Below are 21220 nucleotides of genomic sequence, written 5' to 3'. Positions count from 1 at the left end.
CGTAAGAAACTGCGACAACACTGGCAACGCATGTGGAACGCAGAAATAAACAATAAACTGCACGTTATAAAGCCACAGCTAGGTTTTTGGCCCTTCCCATCCAAATCACGGCGAACAGATGTCCTATTCTGCCGCCTCAGAATAGGGCACACATTTGGTACACACAATTTTCTTCTTACTGGAAACGAACCGCCAACCTGTGGTCGATGTGGTGAGAGGCTGACCGTCCTCCACGTCCTCTTGGAGTGTCGCGAAGCCGAACCTGAAAGAAAGAAGCATTTTCCTCTTGCATATCGTCATTGCATACCTCTTCACCCAGCAATGTTTCTTGGTAAGGAACCGCTTTTCAACACTAAGGCAGTTCTCGACTTCTTAAAGGATGTAGTTCTACACGTTATAAGCCCAATAAATTCGTAGAGCATCCTCGCTCCAGAGGATGCCGCTGCGATAATTGTTCTGAATAGCACATGCCTCCAGGCCCTTGTGTTTTCAAGGGCCATATGGAGGCAGTAGTGCTCTAGCATTTCTTATAATCTGCTATATTTTACCTATCGTATCATTCTTTTTAAATGCATCTAAATGTTCATAGTACAAGTCATACGTCATCGCCATAATTTTATTATACAGATTTTACGGACTTTATTGCGTATATTTTAAGGCCCCTTTACAGCCACGTCACACCAACCTCATAGTAATCATAAGTACATTGCAAACCCATTAGCACAGACATGGCGCTCTTTGGCCATACCTGGCCCTTGCGCCAAAAAAACCCCCATACATCATCATCATTTTTACAGCATAAACTACGGAAATATTGGCAACGGCAATGGGACACTCAGGTATCCAACAAACTGCACCTAATCAAACCGAAAATAGGAAACTGGATCTCTGAGAAAACAACGAGACATAAGGAAGTACTGCTCTGTAGGTTAAGAATTGGACACACCTATAGCACTCACTCGTATATGCTAACTGGAACTAACCCTCCGACATGCACTAGGTGTGGAAGTAGACTTACAGTCCTTCATGTTCTCATTCAGTGCCCATTATTAGAAATGGAGAGAAAAAAGTTCTTCCCTTCCTTATACAGTCATAATATACCTCTGCACCCAGTCTTCTTTTTAGGCAATGACCCTCTATTTAATTTTAAATCAGTGCTCAAGTTTTTAGAAGAAACTAATACTATAGAAATCATTTGGCCAGGCTATTTGTAGCACAGCCTCTGCTTAGAGGCTGTAGCTGCAATGAAATCACTTACAGAGCACATGCCTCGCAGCCCTTGCACTGAAGGGCTCTGCAGAGGCACTGGTGCTGCCATAAATTAACATGTTTTAGTATCTTATTGTTCTCAACGTTCTTTTACAACCATAGGACTCACTTTTCATTGACATTATTTTAATAGATACATATTTTACACCATTTAAAGCGAATATTTTAGGCCAATATACAGCCACTCGATTACCGCCATATTCATCATATTCATTGCCATTCATCACCAAATGTCATGGCGCTCTTTGGCCATTTCTGGCCCTTGCGCCAAGAAACGATATCCATCAATTATTTATTTGCAAACTAGCAATATTTGCCCTTCATATCATTAATACATCAGCAAATTTTAAGATAAGTTACAAATTCCTTGCCCATGCTACCTTTGCTTCCTTTAATTATGTGGGGCCTGAGAGGGGGGAGGGGCCTGGCTGCCACCATGCCCCAGTGCGGCCAGCAGCAGCTGAAGCAGGGGCTCGTTGGTCTCGCTCGACCGACGCGCCACTTCGAGGCGCTGCGACTGCACTTCCCGCATTCCCGCCACCTTCCCCCCCCCCCCCCCCCGAGGTGCCGCAGGCTCTCCATGTGGGCGTCGTGGTGCTGCCGCAGGCTCTGCATGTGGGCCTCGTGGTGCTGTTAGCAAAGATGTGTAATTAGTTTAATAACAGAAGCTCAGTAACAAGGCCTTCGTGTGTTGCATTCATCCGCATTTGCTGGCTATTGTCTTGTCATTGTATATTCAAACACTGGAAATATCTTTCTGGCCCATCAAACTTGTGTCGTCGCATTCCATTAAGATGTGTTACATTGATATACCTGCTTCCTTGAACTTAACGCCACCTTTTTCTTTTCGCCACATAATTGCGTAGATATTTACACATGTTATATCACGCGAATGTGTACAAGATATCACCACAGGACTACACTTATACGTTATGCTTGTTCATTGTGATTAATATAATATTTAGAGAGGTCATATGCTCATCAATTTCATACGCAGAAAAATATACATCTGTGGCCTTACACATACCTGCCGGTTTTGCTCCAGCAGTTGTTGGCGGAAGCGGGCGTCCTCTTGAGCTCTGGCTTCCGCCAACTGACTCTGGCGAACGTATTCGGCAGTAGCAGTCACCACGGCACCATCGAGTTCCTGCTGCCTGGGCTGTCTACGGGGTGCCCGTGGCTTTCGAAGGGTAGGCTGCGGCACCCGCGGGGTTGGCTGCGGCACCTGCGGGGTTCGCCGCGGCACCTGCGGGGTTGGCCGCGGCACCTGCGGGGTTGGCCGCGGCACCTGCGGGGTTGGCCGCGGCACCTGGGTGGTAGGCTGAGGTACCTGGGGGGTAGGCCGCAGCACCTGGGGGGTAGCCAGCGGCTCTTCATGCAAGGCAAATGCAAAGACTGCTCATTCACTGTTATCCGACCTACACAGATTGATTGTCCTAACCAGTCACTTTGAAATGTCATTACAGCTGCATAGCTACAATAATGATACACAAAACAGGTAGTTAGAGCAAAAGATGCCACAGAAAGTTGCTGGTAGCAGTAACCTATAAGAAGCACAAGGAATATCTATTACAACATCATGTCATTTGTAGTCTTACATTTCTCCTCCATGAATAAGAGCTGGATGCTGGACACAAAGTTAATAACAGCACAGTGACGTACTTTACTTCATAGCAAGATCATACAGCAACTGCAAACAACAATGCTACTACAAAAGCCGCTAGGCCCAGCAACAGCTGCAGGGCCCGACACCACGAAGGCAGTGGCCGCTTGTGGATGTCTGCGGGAACCGCTGGGCCCTGCAGCTTCCTCTGAACTTGTGTCCTGCAGTCAAAGTAGTGTTCAGACATTGCGTGCAGTGTGTGCAATGCGCATCACGTACACAAGTTGCTGCTCGGAGTACATAACCTATATTGTCACTCGCACAAAAAAATGGCTTAAAACATTTTGCAATATTGTGTTACAATACAATGCTGAAAATTCCTGAGGCCACAGCAGGTCACACAAACAACACTTTTTTAAATCCAATGTACGCACCTCGCTATCGGCGAAGAACTGAGGGGGTGGAAACAAGGACCCCTCCTGTCCTCATAAGGACGTCGACGCCACCCACTTTGCCACCTCCAGTAGCCCTGGAAACACGGCAACAACAACGACAACGTGAAACGACGTTACTGTCAGCATCATTAGAAGCTCACCTCTTCTCGCTCGCGGCCCTGGCCGCTTCTTTTTTCGCTTTATGGGCCATCTTGGCCCAATGGTTGCGCCAACGGCTGGTGGTCTTTACGGCTGGCCCCTGTGCGTTAAGGACCGCCGCCACCTCCTCCCACAGTTCGTTTTTTCGAGCAGCAGTCATACGTGGCGAGACCTCTGTAGGAGCTCTCGCCAGGTATGGGTGTTGCTCGATGAACTGCACGAGAATAGCCGCCTGCTCTTTCGACACCCGCGGCCCTTTTGCCGCCATTTTCTCTTTGTGAACTTCAGAATTTCAGCCGGCCCGCAGCACAGTAAGAAATTTAAAGGCAAACATTCTGTCTAAGCTAAGCGCCTGCATAAAAAGCTCACTACGACTTATTTCTGCCTTTTTATACCACTAATGTAAGAAAAGGTGACACTACTCACATTTAACGTTGTAGCAGCTTCTTTCTCGGAGCGTATCAGTGCAGGAAGTATTACCGATGCAGCAATAACTTTGGCGAAGCTATCGTTATGTCATGGCGGTGCCCTATGGAAAATGCCTTGACAGTTCTGGATCCACTATGTTGCAAAGTTTGACCTCGGGGGCTACGGATAATTCTTCTTGGCCCTTCCTAAAGTAGAAATTATCACACGTCAGACATGCAGCGAAAACCACACGACAATGCAAGCACTACACGAGCAATAGTTACTCCCCTCAATCCTGTATCTGACGGGGGGGTGGGGGCGCAATTACGGACACGCAAGGGGCTGTCAGCTGTTCAGGTAAACAGAGGCTGCCATTTTGCGTGCGCTCAACGGCATGGATTGAATGCACATCCGACTACTATGTGGCTACGGCTTCAAAAATAGAGCACTTGCGTTTGCATTTCTTACGGCTGCGGCAGCTTTTGCGTTGTAAGGTAACAAAATAAATTTGCTTTACGCAGCATGGAAGTCCGCTTTTATTAAGTGCCGTTTTACGAAACAAGTTTGCTATACAGCCCCGCAAAAGAAGAAGAAAACACGAAAGAAACATCCGGCCAATGAAGCGAGCTTCTGATTGGGCGGTCCAAGAAACGTCCTGCCTACGTAACCACAATTTCCAAAATCAATGACGTCACGCGAAAAGGCATTGACATGAAAAAAGGCATTTCTACGAAATCGCACCCCAGGATATCACTGCATCTGGAATATCTTTAAACTGGTGCCACTTATGAAGCTTCTGTCAAATACTCTTCCTGCACAAGGTAGGTGCAGTTTGGCAATCACATGATTCCAAAGTAAAGACAAATTTGCATTAAATTTTGTTGGCATGTTCATTAAGAACTTGAAGATATACACCTGTAATTTACTGAGACTAATATTACTTGAATCCCCTTATCTGAGAAAATCTGTATTTATTAACCACATAAAATTTTAACACGTAGTATAGTTAAGTAGTCTCTATTTGTTCGTCACAGTACATTTAGTATTATGCACCTTTTGTTATACTAATTTCGATGGATATCGCAGGAGTTTTGTTTAGTGTGATCCTAAAACTACCAGAAAGGTGCACATAGCAAGCACCCAGATGTTACTAAATTTTCTCTTCAAAGAAGAAAATATATTGGGTCCCTGACAAAACAGTACGCGATACACACTTGAAGCCATGTTAGACCTTTAACATTGGGCACTTGAGACTGCAGTTAATCGAAATGTTCTGTGTAATGTATGGTGCACAAACACATTGTGCAGGTGGTGCTTGTGGCTGAGAAGCCTGTGTGTTGAATGATGTGTGAATATCTTTACTGTTATTTGCCTTCTTCTTTACCACTGTAGGAAGAAGAGATGTAAAAAATAGACTGCGGGAAGGGTGCATATACATGCATGCCTAACCGTACACAAAATACAGTTTATCCAAACAAAGTGCCACTACCAACTGAATTTTCTTTCACAGTACAGGTCTTTTTTTTCATAACACCCATCATGATTGGCTAAGGCAAAACTGCTGCTAAGCATGAGACAGCGGGATTGAATTGCAGCCACAGTGGCTACATTTTGATGGAGTCAAAATGGAAAAACATCCATCTGCTGCCTGCATTGTAATGAGTGTTAAAAAAAAAACTAAATCGTCAAAAGTAATTGGAAGCCATCCACTATGGCGTGCCTCTTAATCATACGGTGGTTTGGCTTTAAACATCAGAATTTTTTTTATAACACTGGAGGTGCACATGGGTATTGTTCCTTATACCACATCATGCTGGAGAGCAATTCCCGTGTTCTACAATGAAAGTGATGTGTTGCTGACATACATTTCGCAATTTCTTGATATGAAATGCTATGAGAGCCTCTCTTGCCACTGACTCTCCAACCCTTCTCATTGTTTTCAATATGAACTCTCCCAGTAGCTATAATAACTAAAGCAATGAGTCGCACTTTGCCAATAAGTAAAAGGAATGGAGGAGTGTGCAATGGAAGTCGGTGGTAACTCCGTTAGGCAGGATACCAGCATGAAAGCCTCTAACCCTACAGCTAGAATAGAACTGGGAGAACTTTCGAAGTTAATAAACAAGCGTAAGACAGCTGACATAAGGAAGTATAATATCGATAGAATTGAACATGCTCTCAGGAACGGCGGAAGCCTAAAAACAGTGAAGAAGAAGCTAGGAATTGGCAAGAATCAGATGTGTGCGTTAAGAGACAAAGCCGGCAATATCATTACTAATATGGATGAGATAGTTCAAGTGGCTGAGGAGTTCTATAAAGATTTATACAGTACTAGTGGCACCCACGACGATAATGGAAGAGAAAATAGTCTAGAGGAATTCGAAGTCCCAAAGGTAACGCCGGAAGAAGTAAAGAAAGCCTTGGGAGATATGCAAAGGGGGAAGGAAGCTGGGGAGGATCAGGTAACAGCAGATTTGTTGAAGGATGGTGGGCAGATTGTTCTAGAGAAACTGGCCACCCTGTATACACAATGCTGCAGTCGAAACCTTAGCAGTCATGGAAGCATTACGGAATCAGGGTGTAGACGAGCCGTATGTAAAAATACTGAAAGATATCTATAGCGGCTCCACAGCCACCGTAGTCCTCCATAAAGAAAGCAACAAAATCCCAATAAAGAAAGGCGTCAGGCAGGGAGATACGATCTCTCCAATGCTATTCACAGCGTGTTTAGAGGAGGTATTCAGAGACCTGAATTGGGGAAAATTGGGGATAAAAGTTAATGGAGAATACCTTAGTAACTTGTGATTCGCTGATGATATTGCCTTGCTTAGTAACTCAGGGGACCAAATGCAATGCATGCTCACTGACCTGGAGAGGCAAAGCAGAAGAGTGGGTCTAAAAATTAATTTGCAGAAAACTAAAGTAATGTTTAACAGTCTCGGAAGAGAACACCAATTTACAATAGGCAGCGAGGCACTGGAAGTCGTAAGGGAATACATCTACTTACGGCAGGTAGTGACGGCGGATCCGGATCATGAGACGGAAATAATCAGAAGAATAAGAATGGGCTGGGGTGCGTTTGGTAGGCATTCTCAGATCATGAACAGCAGGTTGCCATTATCCCTCAAGAGAAAAGTGTATAATAGCTGTGTCTTACCAGTACTCACCTACGGGGCAGAAACCTGGAGGCTTACGAAAATGGTTCTACTCAAGTTGAGGACGACGCAACGAGCTATGGAAAGAAGAATGATAGGTGTAACGTTAAGGGATAAGAAAAGAGCAGATTGGGTGAGGAAACAAACGCGAGTAAATGACATCTTAGTTGAAATCAAGAAAAAGAAATGGGCATGGGCAGGACATGTAATGAGGAGGGAAGATAACTGATGGTCATTAAGGGTTACGGACTGGATCCCAAGGGAAGGGAAGCATAGCAGGGGGCGGCAGAAAGTTAGGTGGGCGGATGAGATTAAGAAGTTTGCAGGGACGGCATGGCGGCAATTAGTACATGACCGGGGTTGTTGGAGAAGTATGGGAGAAGCCTTTGCCCTGCAGTGGGCGTAACCAGGCTGATGATGATGATGAAAAGGAATGGGTGGAGCAGCAGGCCAGAGCCATACTATTGCAGGCACCTTTCTGTACAAAAGATAGCGTGTCATTCTCTCTGTGCTACAGGAAAATATTGGCAGGGGAGAAACTCAAAACAGGGGGTCACTTCACTTGATCCGCCATGGCACCTGTACAGCACTTTCAGTGGGAAATATGCACTTCACCGCATGATAAGCAACGGAAGTTGGGTGCCAATAATAAAATCGCCTTCAGAACAACTCTGTGCTTGGTCACATCAACGCTCTGTATCCTGATCTTTGAATGCATTTTCATGACAGCGTTTTCACGACCTGCAAAAAAAAGAAAGCCTTGAAGTGGGACAACCTTGCAGTAGACAATGGCAAAGTCCAGTGGAGCTCAAACCTCAAACATCATCATCAAAAGACCGCCTTCATCACGCCAGACGGCCTCTACGAGTTCAAGGTCATGCCATTCGGACTGCGCTCGGCACCAGCTACGTTCCAGCGCGTCATGGACGCGGTGTTAGCAGGATTGAAGTGGCAAACCTGTCTTGTTTACTTGGATGACGTCGTCGTCTTCGCAGGAAATTTCGACGATCACCTTAGGCGGTTTGCGACCGTACTAGAGGCCATCAAGTCATCAGGGCTCACTCTGAAGCCAGAAAAGTGCCTCTTCGCTTACGATGAGCTTCTGTTCCTAGGTCACGTCATCAGCAAGTCTGGAGTCCGCCCCGACCCACAGAAGACAGCTGCCATCGCAAAGTCCCCACAGCCGATCGACAAGAAGGCAGTGCGTAGATTTCTTAGCATGTGTGCCTACTACAGGCGATTTCCCCGCAGGGGCGTCTGCGTCAGCAGGCGTTTGGTGTGTTGCGACACCACGGACCCGAGCACACGAGGGTTGGACCCTCCCGCGTGTAGCCGTGCGCGGCTTAGCCGTGTCCGGGGAAAAGGAGATCCTGGGGGTTGAGCCAATGCCGGGTGTTTGGACCTTTACGGCCCCTCGGCGGCGGCAACACACCCCTTTGGCCTCGGCTTCACGTAGACGGCACCCCCGGACTGACCCACCCGGGGGAAATCGGTAGTTGCCTCTTCCTGTCTCTCTCTTCCTCTAATCTTCGTCTTTCTCTTACTTTTTCATCTTTCCTGTCTCCTCCTAGCTTCCGTTTACTTCCAATATTTCCAGGCAGCAAGGGTTAACCTTGTGTGAATAACCAACCTAGGTTATCTCATATTTGGTTATAGTGATAACGTACAGCTGGCGCTTGCAGGACCTGTTTTTACAGTCCCTGTAACGTCCCCTTGTTGGGCTCCATGGTGGGTGGCTGGCGTTATTGCCGAAAATTAAGTTCTCCTATGGCAAATTCCTTCCCACCCCTCCTTGATCGCCCTCAGAAAAGAGGGCGCACCGAAGATGTATTCAAGTTCTTTGGTCGTGAAAGATCAAACTTCCCACGATTTCATGTGATTCACTCGGAAAAGCCGGACACACAAGTACGCACAATCTCCCCATTTCTAGTCTCAAAGTCTTTAACTGAGGCTCTTGGTCAAGGTTACAAGGCAACAAGGATGGCAAGTGGAGATCTCCTGTTGGAGCTCCAGAATCTGAAACAATTTGAAAAGCTACCCAGTCTCGTGTCATTTGGGGACGTTCAAGTGACAGTGACTCCGCACCGCACTATGAACACTACCCGCGGCGTTGTCTCAGACGATGATTTGCTTCAGCTGACAGACGCAGAGCTCTTGGAGGGCTTTAGTGAGCAAAATGTTGTCAATGTGAAAAGAATAAAGATGAGGCGTGACGGTAAAGAGATTGCGACCAAACACATAATACTCACCTTCAATTCAAGTGTCCTACCCGAGTCAATCGAGGCCGGGTACATCAAGCTCCGTGTTAGGCCGTACGTGCCAAACCCACTCCGTTGTTTCAAATGCCAACGCTTCGGTCACAGCTCGCAGAGCTGCCGCGGCCGCCAAACTTGTGCTAAATGCAGTGCCAAAGAACACACCACTGAAACTTGTGAGAACGCTTTCCGCTGTGTAAACTGTGATGGGGAGCACGCCGCGTACTCGCGGTCGTGCCCATCATGGAAGAAAGAAAAGGAAATTGTTACAATTAAAGTCACGGAAAATATCACCTTCAAAGAGGCACGCAAGCGGGTTTCATACCTGCCCAAGAAAAGCTTTGCCGATGTGGCGCGTCAGGGGGCAGCGTCACAACGGCCCCCGGCGGCTGTCCGACCCACAGTCAGTGAGTCGGCAGTCACGCCATCTGCCCCCGCGGTGGTTGCAGCTAGCGCTGCTCCGCCAACCGAGCAGACGGAGCCATCGACCCCGAAGGAGGGTGCAGCCGAGGCTGCCCCAACCTCCGAGGCCCCCTCCAGCGCTGGCAACGGCCAGCGCAGCCAAATCCCTCAGGGAGCCCCATCGACCTCCGGGCTGGTGGGCGCAGGGGTCTTGCCCTCCAAGGCGGGACTCCCTCTGAAAACCTCTCGCTCGCAAGAGCGCTTGTCCGGCGTCTCACAGGAGGCAATGGACACAACACCTATCCTCAAGGCGCACCAAGCGCCTAAGGAGCGGCGAGGTTCCCTCGAACGCTTCAAAAAGAGTAAAACCCCGGTTACAGGGCCTCGAAAGAGCTCTGGAACCTAAGCTCTGAAATCTCTTTAATTAATACTTCTGTTTCCGTATACACAGCACTTATTTACTACCAATATGGATACACCAATAATTCAATGGAACGTCAGAGGACTTCTCAGGAACCTTGATGACGTGCAAGAGCTTATCCAAAAACACAATCCAAAAGTGCTGTGTCTACAGGAAACACACTTAAAACCACAACACACAAACTTTCTCCGACCGTATGTCACGTTTCGCAAAGATCGCGATGATGCTGTCGTATCATCAGGCGGTGTTTCCATTTTGGTTCATAAAAATATTTCCTGTCAGCGTTTACAGCTACAAACGCCCCTTGAAGCAGTGGCGGTTCGAGCTGTTCTTCTAAGTAAAGTCGTCACCATTTGCTCGCTCTATGTACCCCCACACTTCAAATTAAACAAACATGAATTTCAGTCATTTATAGACGAATTGCCAGAGCCTTATCTTGTCCTCGGCGATTTCAATGCGCACAGCTCCCTGTGGGGCGACTCTCGTATAGATGCGCGAGGTCGTCTTGTTGAACAGTTCCTTTTTTCTTGTGGTGCGTGCCTTCTGAATAAGAAGGAACCCACATATTACTCTCTAGCAAACAGAACCTTTTCTTCAATCGATCTCAGCATAGTCTCTCCTTCTATTCTGCCCGAACTCGAATGGGAAGTTACAAAGATCACTTCCCCATACTAATACGAACAGTTACAAGCGATCACTTCCCCATACTAATACGAACACCTCAAGAAAACGAATATCCACCACAGGCACCTCGGTGGAAGATTGAGACAGCTGATTGGGACAAATTTCGAACTCTTACTAGTATCTCATGGCATGACATCTCCTCGTTAGAAATTGATGCAGCTGTGGAGTATTTTACAGCCTTTATAATAGATGCCGCATCTAAATGCATATCACAAGTAAATGGCCTGTCGTGCAAACGGCGTGTCCCGTGGTGGACCGACGATTGTAGGATCGCACGTAAAAAACAGAACAAAGCGTGGGGTTTGCTACGCGCTTCTCCCACTGCAGAAAATCTTATCCACTTTAAAAAAGTAAAATCCGAAGGCAGGCGAACCCGCCGACAGGCCAGAAGAGAAAGCTGGCAGAAGTTTTTATCGGGCATCAACTCGTACACAGATGAGGCCAAAGTCTGGAGCCCCCCGCAGGGGCGTCTGCGCAAGCAGGCGTTTGGTGCGTTGCGACACCACGTACCCGAGCACACGAGGGTTGGACCCTCCCGCGTGTAGCCGTGCGCGGCTTAGCCGTGTCCGGGGAAAAGGGGATCCTGGGGGTTGAGCCAATGCCGGGTGTTTGGACCTTTACGGCCCCTCGGCGGCGGCAACACACCCCTTTGGCCTCGGCTTCACGTAGACGGCACCCCCGGACTGACCCACCCGGGGGAAATCGGTAGTTGCCTTTTCCTGTCTCTCTCTCCCTCCAATCTTCGTCTTTCTCTTACTTTTCATCTTTCCTGTCTCCTCCTAGCTTCCGCTTACTTCCAATTTTTCCAGGCAGCAAGGGTTAACCTTGTGTGAATAGCCAACCTAGGTTATTTCATATTTGGTTATAGTGGTAATGTACAGCTGGCGCTTGCAGGCCGTGTCTCACACGCCCTGCAGCGCCCCCTTGTAGGACTCCACGGTGGGTGGCTGGCATTACTGCCGAAATTACAATCTCCTATGGCTACTTCCTTTCCCCTACTACCTGATCGCTCCCTGAAGAGGGGGCGCACCGATGATGTCTTAGAATTTTTCGCCCGTCAAAAAGAAACTTTTCCACGCTTCCACGTAGTCCACTCCGAAACACCAAACAAACCCGTACGAACAATCTCACCATTTCTCGTGTCTAAGTCTCTCACCCAAGTTTTTGGTACAGGTTACAAAGCATCCAGAATGGCAAGCGGTGATCTCCTCTTGGAGCTCCGAAACAAGAAGCAATATGAGAACCTACCGAACCTAGTATCATTTGGCGACGCCAAAGTGACAGTAACTCCGCATCGTACGCAGGCGGGTATCGTACGCAGGCGGGTACGCAGGCGGGTATCGTACCTGCCCAAGAAAACCTTTGCCGATGTGGCGCGTCAGGGGGCAGCGTCACAACGGCCTCCGGCGGCTGTCCGACCCACAGGCAGTGAGTCGGCAGTTACGCCATCTGCCCCCGCGGCGGTTGCAGCTAGCGCTGCTCCGTCGACGCAGAATGAGGGACCACCGACCCCGAAGGTGGCCGCCGCCGAGGCTGTCCCAACCTCCCCGGCCCCTTCCAGCGCTGGCAACAGCCGGCGCAGCCAGATCCCTCAGGGAGCCCCATCGACCTCCGGGCTGGTGGGCGCAGGGGTCTTGCCCTCCAAGGCGGGACTCTCTCGGGAAACATCTCGCTCGCAAGAGCACGTGTCCGGCGCCTCACAAGAGGCAATGGACACTACACCCATCCTCAAGGCGCACCAAGCGCCTAAGGAGCGTCGAGGTTCTCTCGAACGCTTCAAAAAGAGTAAAACCCCGGTTACAGGGCCTCGAAAGAGCTCTGGAACCTAAGCTCTGAAATCTCTGTAATTAACACATCTGTTTCCGTATACACAGCACTTATTTACTACCAATATGGATACACCAATAATTCAATGGAACGTCAGAGGACTTCTCAGGAACCTTGATGACGTGCAAGAGCTTATCCAAAAACACAATCCAAAAGTGCTGTGTCTACAGGAAACACACTTAAAACCACAACACACAAACTTTCTCCGACCGTATGTCACGTTTCGCAAAGATCGCGATGATGCTGTCGTATCATCAGGCGGTGTTGCCATTTTGGTTCATAAAAATATTTCCTGTCAGCGTTTACAGCTACAAACGCCCCTTGAAGCAGTGGCGGTTCGAGCTGTTCTTTTAAATAAACTCGTCACCATTTGCTCGCTTTATGTACCCCCACACTTCAAATTAAACAAGCATGAATTTCAGTCATTTATAGACGAATTGCCAGAACCTTATCTTGTTCTTGGCGATTTCAATGCGCACAGCTCCCTGTGGGGCGACTCTCGTACAGACGCGCGAGGTCGTCTTGTTGAACAGCTCCTCTTTTCTTCCGGTGCGTGCTTGCTGAATAAAAAGGAACCCACATATTACTCTCTAGCAAACAGAACATTTTCTTCAATAGATCTTACTATAGTTTCCCCGTCTATACTGCTCGAACTTGAATGGGAAGTTACGAAGAATCCTTACGGGAGCGATCACTTTCCCATACTGATAAGAACATCAAAAGAAAACGAATATTCTCCGCAAGCTCCTAGGTGGAAGATAGACACAGCCGACTGGGAGAAATTTCGAACTCTCACTAACATCTCATGGGCCGACATGTCTTCTCTAGAAATTGATGCTGCTGTAGAGTATCTTACATCATTCATAATAGATGCTGCATCAAAATGCATATCCGAAGCGAGTGGTCTGGCATGCAAACGACGTGTACCGTGGTGGAACAGCGAATGTAGGATCGCCCGTAAGAATCAGAACAAGGCGTGGGGGTTGCTACGCGCTTCTCCCACTGCAGAGAATCTTATCAACTTTAAAAAAATAAAGTCCCAAGGCAGGCGAACCCGCCGACAGGCCAGAAGAGAAAGCTGGCACAAGTTTTTATCGAGCATTAACTCGTTTAGGGATGAGGCCAAAGCCTGGAACAGAGTTAATAGGATTAGAGGGCGGCAAACACATTCACTCCCCCTGGTAAACACACAGGGCGATACACTACAAGACCAGGCAGACTCACTTGGGGAGCATTTTGAAAACGTGTCAAGCTCAACAAATTATTCACAATCGTTTCTCAAACACAAACAAATAGAAGAATGTAAGCCTCTAATCAGGAAATGTCGTCAGAACGAACCATACAACCGTACTTTTAGTATTGCAGAGTTGAGAGCTGCCTTGAACGCATGCAAGAGCTCTGCGCCAGGACCGGATAGAATAATGTATGAAATGATTAAAAACGTACACGGTGACACGCAAGTTACAATACTTGCACTATTTAACACTATCTGGGAAGCAGGGTACCTTCCGACTGCATGGAAAGAAGCCATTGTGGTCCCTGTTTTAAAACAAGGCAAAGATCCTTCCTCAGTGGCAAGCTACCGCCCGATAGCCCTCACAAGTTGCATGTGTAAGGTATTTGAAAAAATGATAAATCGGCGCCTCATCCATTTCCTTGAACAGAACAAAATACTTGATCCTTATCAGTGTGGCTTCAGGGAAGGGCGCTCCACAACTGATCACCTTGTACGTATTGAAGCAAACATCCGTTACGCATTTGTACACAAACAGTTTTTCCTATCCATATTCCTCGATATGGAGAAGGCATACGACACAACGTGGCGATACGGGATCTTAAGAGACTTGGCAGAAATGGACATTCATGGTAACATGCTAAACCTCATAGAAAGCTATTTGTCCAATCGCACATTCCGTGTGAAAGTCGGCAATGTGCTGTCACGTCCTTTTACACAAGAAACTGGTGTACCCCAGGGAGGCGTGCTCAGTTGCACACTTTTTATTGTTAAAATGACAACGCTTCGTGCTTCCTTACCACCAGTCATTTTGTATTCCGTCTATGTGGACGACATTCAAATAGGCTTCAAATCCTGTAACCTCGCAGTATGCGAGAGACAGGTACAGCATGGTTTGAACAAGGTGTCAGGGTGGGCAGAGAAAAATGGTTTTAAAATCAATCCTCAAAAGAGTTCTTGTGTGCTGTTTACAAGAAAGAGAGGCCTAGTTCCGGATCCTTGCTTACAAATGTGTGGACAACAGATACCTGTAAACAAAGAGCACAAATTCCTAGGTGTTATACTTGACAATAGACTCACTCTCGTCCCACACATCAAACAACTCAAAGAAAAGTGTCTGAAAACAATGAACCTAATGAAACTTCTATCCCAGACTACGTGGGGTAGTGACAGAAAGTGCCAAAGGAATCTGTATAAGAGCCTCATCCGGTCACGATTAGATTATGGTGCCGTGGTATATAACTCTGCCGCCCCGAGCGCGCTAAAGATGCTAGACCCTGTTCACCATCTGGGTATCCGTTTAGCCACAGGAGCTTTCAGAACGAGTCCCGTACAAAGCTTACATGCAGAATCGAATGAGTGGTCACTTCATATCCAGAGAACACACGTCAGCCAAACATATTTTTTGAAAGTCCACTCTAATCCTGAACATCCCTGTTTTAACACCATTAACGACATGACAAACGCTACACTGTTTCGTAATCGTCCTTCCGTAAGACAGCCTTTCTCGCTGCGTGTGAGGGAGCTTAGTCATGAAATGCATGTTCCACTTCTCGAACTTCGCCTAATGCATCCAGCCAAGCTGCTACCTCCTTGGGAGTGGCAGTTGATACAATGCGATACATCTTTCATGGAAGTTACAAAAAACGCTCCAGAGATTGCAATCCAAATGCATTTCCGAGAACTCCAGCACAAATACTCCTGTACGGAGTTCTACACAGACGCATCGAAGTCACACGACGGGGTGTCCTATGCAGCCGTCGGTTCATCCTTCTCGGAATCCGACGTACTGCATCCGGAAACTAGTATCTTTACGGCTGAGGCCTACGCAATATTGTCGACCGTGAAGCATATAAGGAAAACAAAACTCAAAAAATCAGTTATTTTTACGGACTCCCTAAGTGTTGTGAAGGCTTTGATATCGTTCTGTAAGTGCAAAAATCCTGTTTTAATTGAACTCTATTCCGTGTTATGTAAAGCATATGTATCTAACCAGCATGTGATTATATGCTGGGTGCCTGGCCATAGGGGCATCCAGGGTAACGTTCTAGTGGACCAGATGGCTACATCAATTTCATTACATGCAGTTAGTCCTACTGCTTCGGTCCCTGTCAAAGACCTCAAGCCTTTCTTAAGAAGGAAACTACGAAACCACTGGCAACGCATGTGGGACGAAGAAATAAATAATAAACTGCATGTAATAAAGCCACAATTAGGTTTCTGGCCTCCTGTAACAAAATCCCGCCGGACAGATGTCCTCTTCTGCCGTCTAAGAATAGGACACACTTTTGGAACACATAACTTTTTACTCACGGGAAACGAGCCTCCAACCTGTGGTAGATGCGGGGAGAGGCTGACAGTCCTCCACGTTCTACTGGAGTGTCGGGAAGCCGAATCTGAAAGAAGGAAACATTTTCTCTTAGCGTACCGGCAGCACATCCCCCTTCATCCTGTTATGTTACTTGGCCCAGAACCACTCTTTGACACCAATGCAGTCTTAAGTTACCTGAAAGATGTTGTATTGCATGTTGTTAGCCCCACATGTTCGTAGCGTCTCCTCTCTTCAGAGGATGGCGCTGTGATAGTTCTCTCGTATAGCACGTGCCTCTAGGCCCTTGTGTTTCAAGGGCTCCGGCGAGGCAACAGTGCTCCAGCTATTTTTACCATCTCATATATTTTCATTTCTATGTCATTCTTTTACGATGGATTTTAATGTCCATAGTATTCGTCATTAGTCATCGCCATAATTTTATATCACGTAGATTTTATGCACTTTACAGCAACTATTTTTAGGCCACTTTACAGCCAAGTCACATCTCCATAATACATCGTCAACATCACCACTTGTCATGGCGCTCTTTGGCCACACCTGGCCCTTGCGCCATTAAACACCACATATCATCATCAAAGTCTGGAGCAGGGTTATTAGGATAATAGGGCGACAAGCACAATCACTCCCTCTGGTAAACACACGAGGCGATACCCTGCAAGCTCAGGCAGACTCACTTGGGGAGCACTTTGAGGGCGTCTCGAGCTCAACCCATTATTCTCAGTCCTTTCTCAAATATAAACAGATAGAAGAATGTAAGCCAATAATTAGAAACTCCAGGCAGAATGAACCCTATAACCGGCCTTTCAGTATTGCCGAGTTGAGAGCTGCGTTGAACACATGCAAAAGCACTGCTCCGGGACCTGACAGAGTCATGTATGATATGATCAGAAACTTACATGCTGACACACAAGTCACACTACTCACACTTTACAACACTATTTTAGCTACGGGATACCTCCCATCTACATGGAAAGAGGCGATTGTCGTTCCTGTCCTGAAGCAAGGAAAAGACCCCTCCTTGACAGCAAGTTATCGTCCAATAGCTCTTACGAATTGTTTGTGTAAGCTCTTCGAAAAAATGATTAATCACAGACTCATACACTTCCTTGAATTCAACAATATACTCGATCCCTATCAGTGTGGCTTCAGACAAGGGCGGTCAACAACAGATCATCTTGTGCGCATTGAAGGATATATTCGCGATGCCTTTGTACACAAACAGTATTTCCTCTCCATATTCCTCGATATGGAGAAGGCATATGATACAACATGGCGCTACGGGATCTTGCGAGATTTGTCGGGAATGGGCATCTGTGGAAATATGTTGAAAGTAATTGAAAGCTATTTGTCCAATCGTACCTTCCGTGTAAAAGTTGGCAATGCACTGTCACGTCCCTTTACCCAGGAAACTGGTGTACCCCAGGGAGGCGTGCTCAGCTGCACTCTCTTTATCGTTAAGATGAACACCCTACGTGCTTCACTACCACCTGCCATTTTTTATTCCGTATACGTAGACGATATACAAATAGGCTTCAAATCCTGCAACCTCACAGTATGCGAAAGACAGGTACAGCAGGGATTAAACAAAGTGTCCAAATGGGCAGACCAAAAAGGATTTAAGATCAACGCCCACAAAAGTTCTTGTGTTCTCTTCACAAGAAAGAGAGGCCTGGTCCCCGATCCTTGTGTAGAACTGGGCGGACAACCAATTCCTGTCAACAAAGAACACAAATTCCTAGGTATTATTCTTGACTCCAGGCTCACTTTCATTCCTCACTTAAAACATCTTAAAGAAAAATGTCTTAGAACAATGAACTTACTTAAAATACTATCCCACACAACGTGGGGTAGCGACAGACAGTGTTTATTGAATATTTACAGGAGCCTAGTTCGATCACGGTTAGATTATGGTGCCGTAGTATACCACTCTGCCGCACCGAGCGCGCTTAAGATGTTAGATCCCGTACACCATCTGGGTATCCGTCTGGCCACTGGCGCATTTAGGACAAGCCCTGTTGAAAGTTTATATGTAGAGTCGGATGAGTGGCCACTCCATCTTCAGCGAACCAACATCAGCTTAACGTATTTTCTCAAGGTTCGCTCTAATAAGGAACATCCGTGTTTCACAACCATTAACGACTTCACGTATGAAACACTTTTTAATAACAGACCCTCTATGAGACTTCCTTTCTCACTGCGTGCAAGAGAACTTATCAAGGAAATGGATGTCGCAATTCTCGAACAACGCCTAATGCCTCCAGCTAAGCTAGTACCGCCCTGGGAGTGGCAGCTGATAGAGTGTGACACATCGTTTGTAGAGGTCACTAAACATGCGCCAGAGACACATATCAAAATGCATTTCTTGGAGCTCCAGTACAAGTACTCGTGCACAGAGTTTTACACAGACGCTTCTAAGTCGCATGCCGGGGTGTCCTACGCTGCCATTGGTCCATCCTTCTCGGAATCCGGTGTACTGCACCCTGAAACAAGTATATTTACGGCTGAGGCCCATGCACTATTGTCGGCTGTGAAACATATCAGAAAATCAAATATTCAAAAAACGATTTTATTTACAGACTCCCTAAGCGTAGTGAAAGCCTTGAAGTCACACTGTAAACACAGAAACCCCGTAATTACTGAGCTCTATTCCATTCTCTGCAGAGCGTATATGTCTAACCAGCATGTCATTGTATGCTGGGTGCCTGGACATAGGGGCATCGAGGGTAACGTTCTAGCAGACCAGATGGCCACATCAATTTCATTGCATACAGTTAACCCTACCGCTCCGGTCCCTGTCACAGACCTGAAGCCTTTTTTAAGAAGGAAACTGCGAAACCACTGGCAACGTAAGTGGGACGCAGAAGTAAACAACAAACTGCACGTGATAAAGCCACAATTAGGTTCTTGGCCCTCCGTAACAAAAGCACGGCGAACAGATGTCCTATTCTGTCGCCTCAGAGTAGGACACACATTTGGCACACATAACTTTTTACTCACTGAAAATGATCCTCCAACCTGTGGTAGATGCGGGGAGAGGCTGACCGTCCTCCACGTCCTCCTGGAGTGTCGGCTAGCCGAATCTGAGAGAAAGAAACATTTTCCCCTAGCATACCGGCAGCAGATCCCCCTTCATCCAGTAATGTTACTCGGCCCAGAACCGCTATTTGACACCAACGCAGTCCTAAGTTATCTGAAAGATGTTGTGTTACATGTAATTAGCCCCATACGTTCATAGCGTCTCCTCTCTTCGGAGGATGGCGCTGTGATAGTTCTTTTGTATAGCACGTGCCTCTAGGCCCTTGTGTTTCAAGGGCTCCGGTGAGGCAACTGTGCTCCAGGTATTTTTATTATCTCATATATTTTCTATTCTGTGTCACTCTTTTACGATGGATTTTATTGTTCATAGTATACGTCATTAGTCATCGCCATAATTTTATAGCAAGTAGATTTTACGCACTTTAAAGCGACTATTTTTAGGCCACTTTACAGCCAAGTCACATCTTCCATAACACATCAACATTAACACTTGTCATGGCGCTCTTTGGCCAAACCTGGCCCTTGCGCCACTAAACACAACACATCATCATACTACAGGCGATTTCTCAAGGACTTTTCACGCATCGCTGAGCCGCTGACTCAGCTAACTAAATGTGACGTCGGGTTCAAGTGGGAAACGCCGCAGGCCGACGCATTTCAAGAACTCAAACGACGCATGCCGTGGCCGCCCGTACTTGCGCACTTCGACGAGCACGCCGATACCGAAATCGACACTGACGCTAGTAGCCTAGGCCTCGGTGCCGTCCTAGTCCAGAGAAAAGATGGACATTAACACGTGAAAGCTTACGCTAGCCGGTCGTTGTCAAAAGCGGAAGGCAATTATTCTACCACCGAAAAGGAATGCCTCGCCATCGTTTGGGCTACAGCGAAAATTCGCCCTTACCTATATGGCAGGCCATTCAAAGTCGTCACCGACCATCACGCCTTGTGTTGGGTCGCGAAATTATAGGATCCTTCAGGAGGGCTGGCGCGATGGAGCCTAAGACTGCAAGAGCATGATATCATTGTAACCTATAAGTCCGGACGAAAACACTCTGATGCCGATTGCCTATCACGCGCCCCCATTGATTCGCCGCCGCAAGATGACGAAGGTGACGATGCCTTCCTTGGCATTTTAAGCGCAGAAGACTTCGCTGAGCAGCAGCGAGCAGACCCGGAGTTGAAAAACCTCGTCGAGTATTTGGAAGGGCACACCGACGTTGTCCCCAGGGCATTGAAGCACGGATCGTCTTCGTTCACGCTTCAAAAGAACCTACTCGTGAAGAAGAACTTCTCAACAGTCCGCGCCAACTACCTTCTTGTTCCGTCGGCGCTGCGTCCAGAAGTACTGCACGCCCTACATGACGATCCGACCGCTGGGCACCTCGGTTTCTCCCGGACGCTATCGAGGATACAAGAAAGGTATTACTGGCCGCGCCTAACCGCCGATGTCGCCCATTACGTCAAGACATGTCGAGACTGTCAGCGACGCAAGACACCACCTACAAGGCCAGCGGGATTACTGCAGCCGATCAAGCCTCCTTACTGACCTTTTCAGCAGATCGGGATGGACTTGCTGGGACCTTTTCCGACATCAACTTGCGGAAATAAGCGGATCGTCGTGGCGACGGACTATCTCACCCGCTTCGCTGATACTAAAGCTCTACCAAAAGACAGCGCAGCCGAAGTGGCGAAATTTTTCGTCGAGAACAACCTGCTGCGACATGGTGCTCCAGAAATCCTCATCACCGACAGAGGAACGGCTTTTCAGCAGAGCTCACCCAAGCCATTCTGCAATACAGCCAGACAAGCCACAGGAGGACAACTGCCTACACAATGGTCTCACGGAGCGCCTGAACAAGACCCTCGCTGACATGCTAACAGTGTACGTCGACGTCGAACACAAGACCTGTGATGCCGTCTTGCCGTACGCAACATTCGCTTACAACATGGTGGTGCAAGAAACAACACAGATCACGCCGTTTAATCTGGTTTACGGCA

This window comes from Dermacentor andersoni, chromosome 3, assembly GCF_023375885.2.
Source record: "Dermacentor andersoni chromosome 3, qqDerAnde1_hic_scaffold, whole genome shotgun sequence".
Classification (NCBI taxonomy): domain Eukaryota; kingdom Metazoa; phylum Arthropoda; class Arachnida; order Ixodida; family Ixodidae; genus Dermacentor; species Dermacentor andersoni.
The sequence above is the reverse complement of the archived record's forward strand: the minus strand, read 5'-3'. Positions refer to the sequence as shown.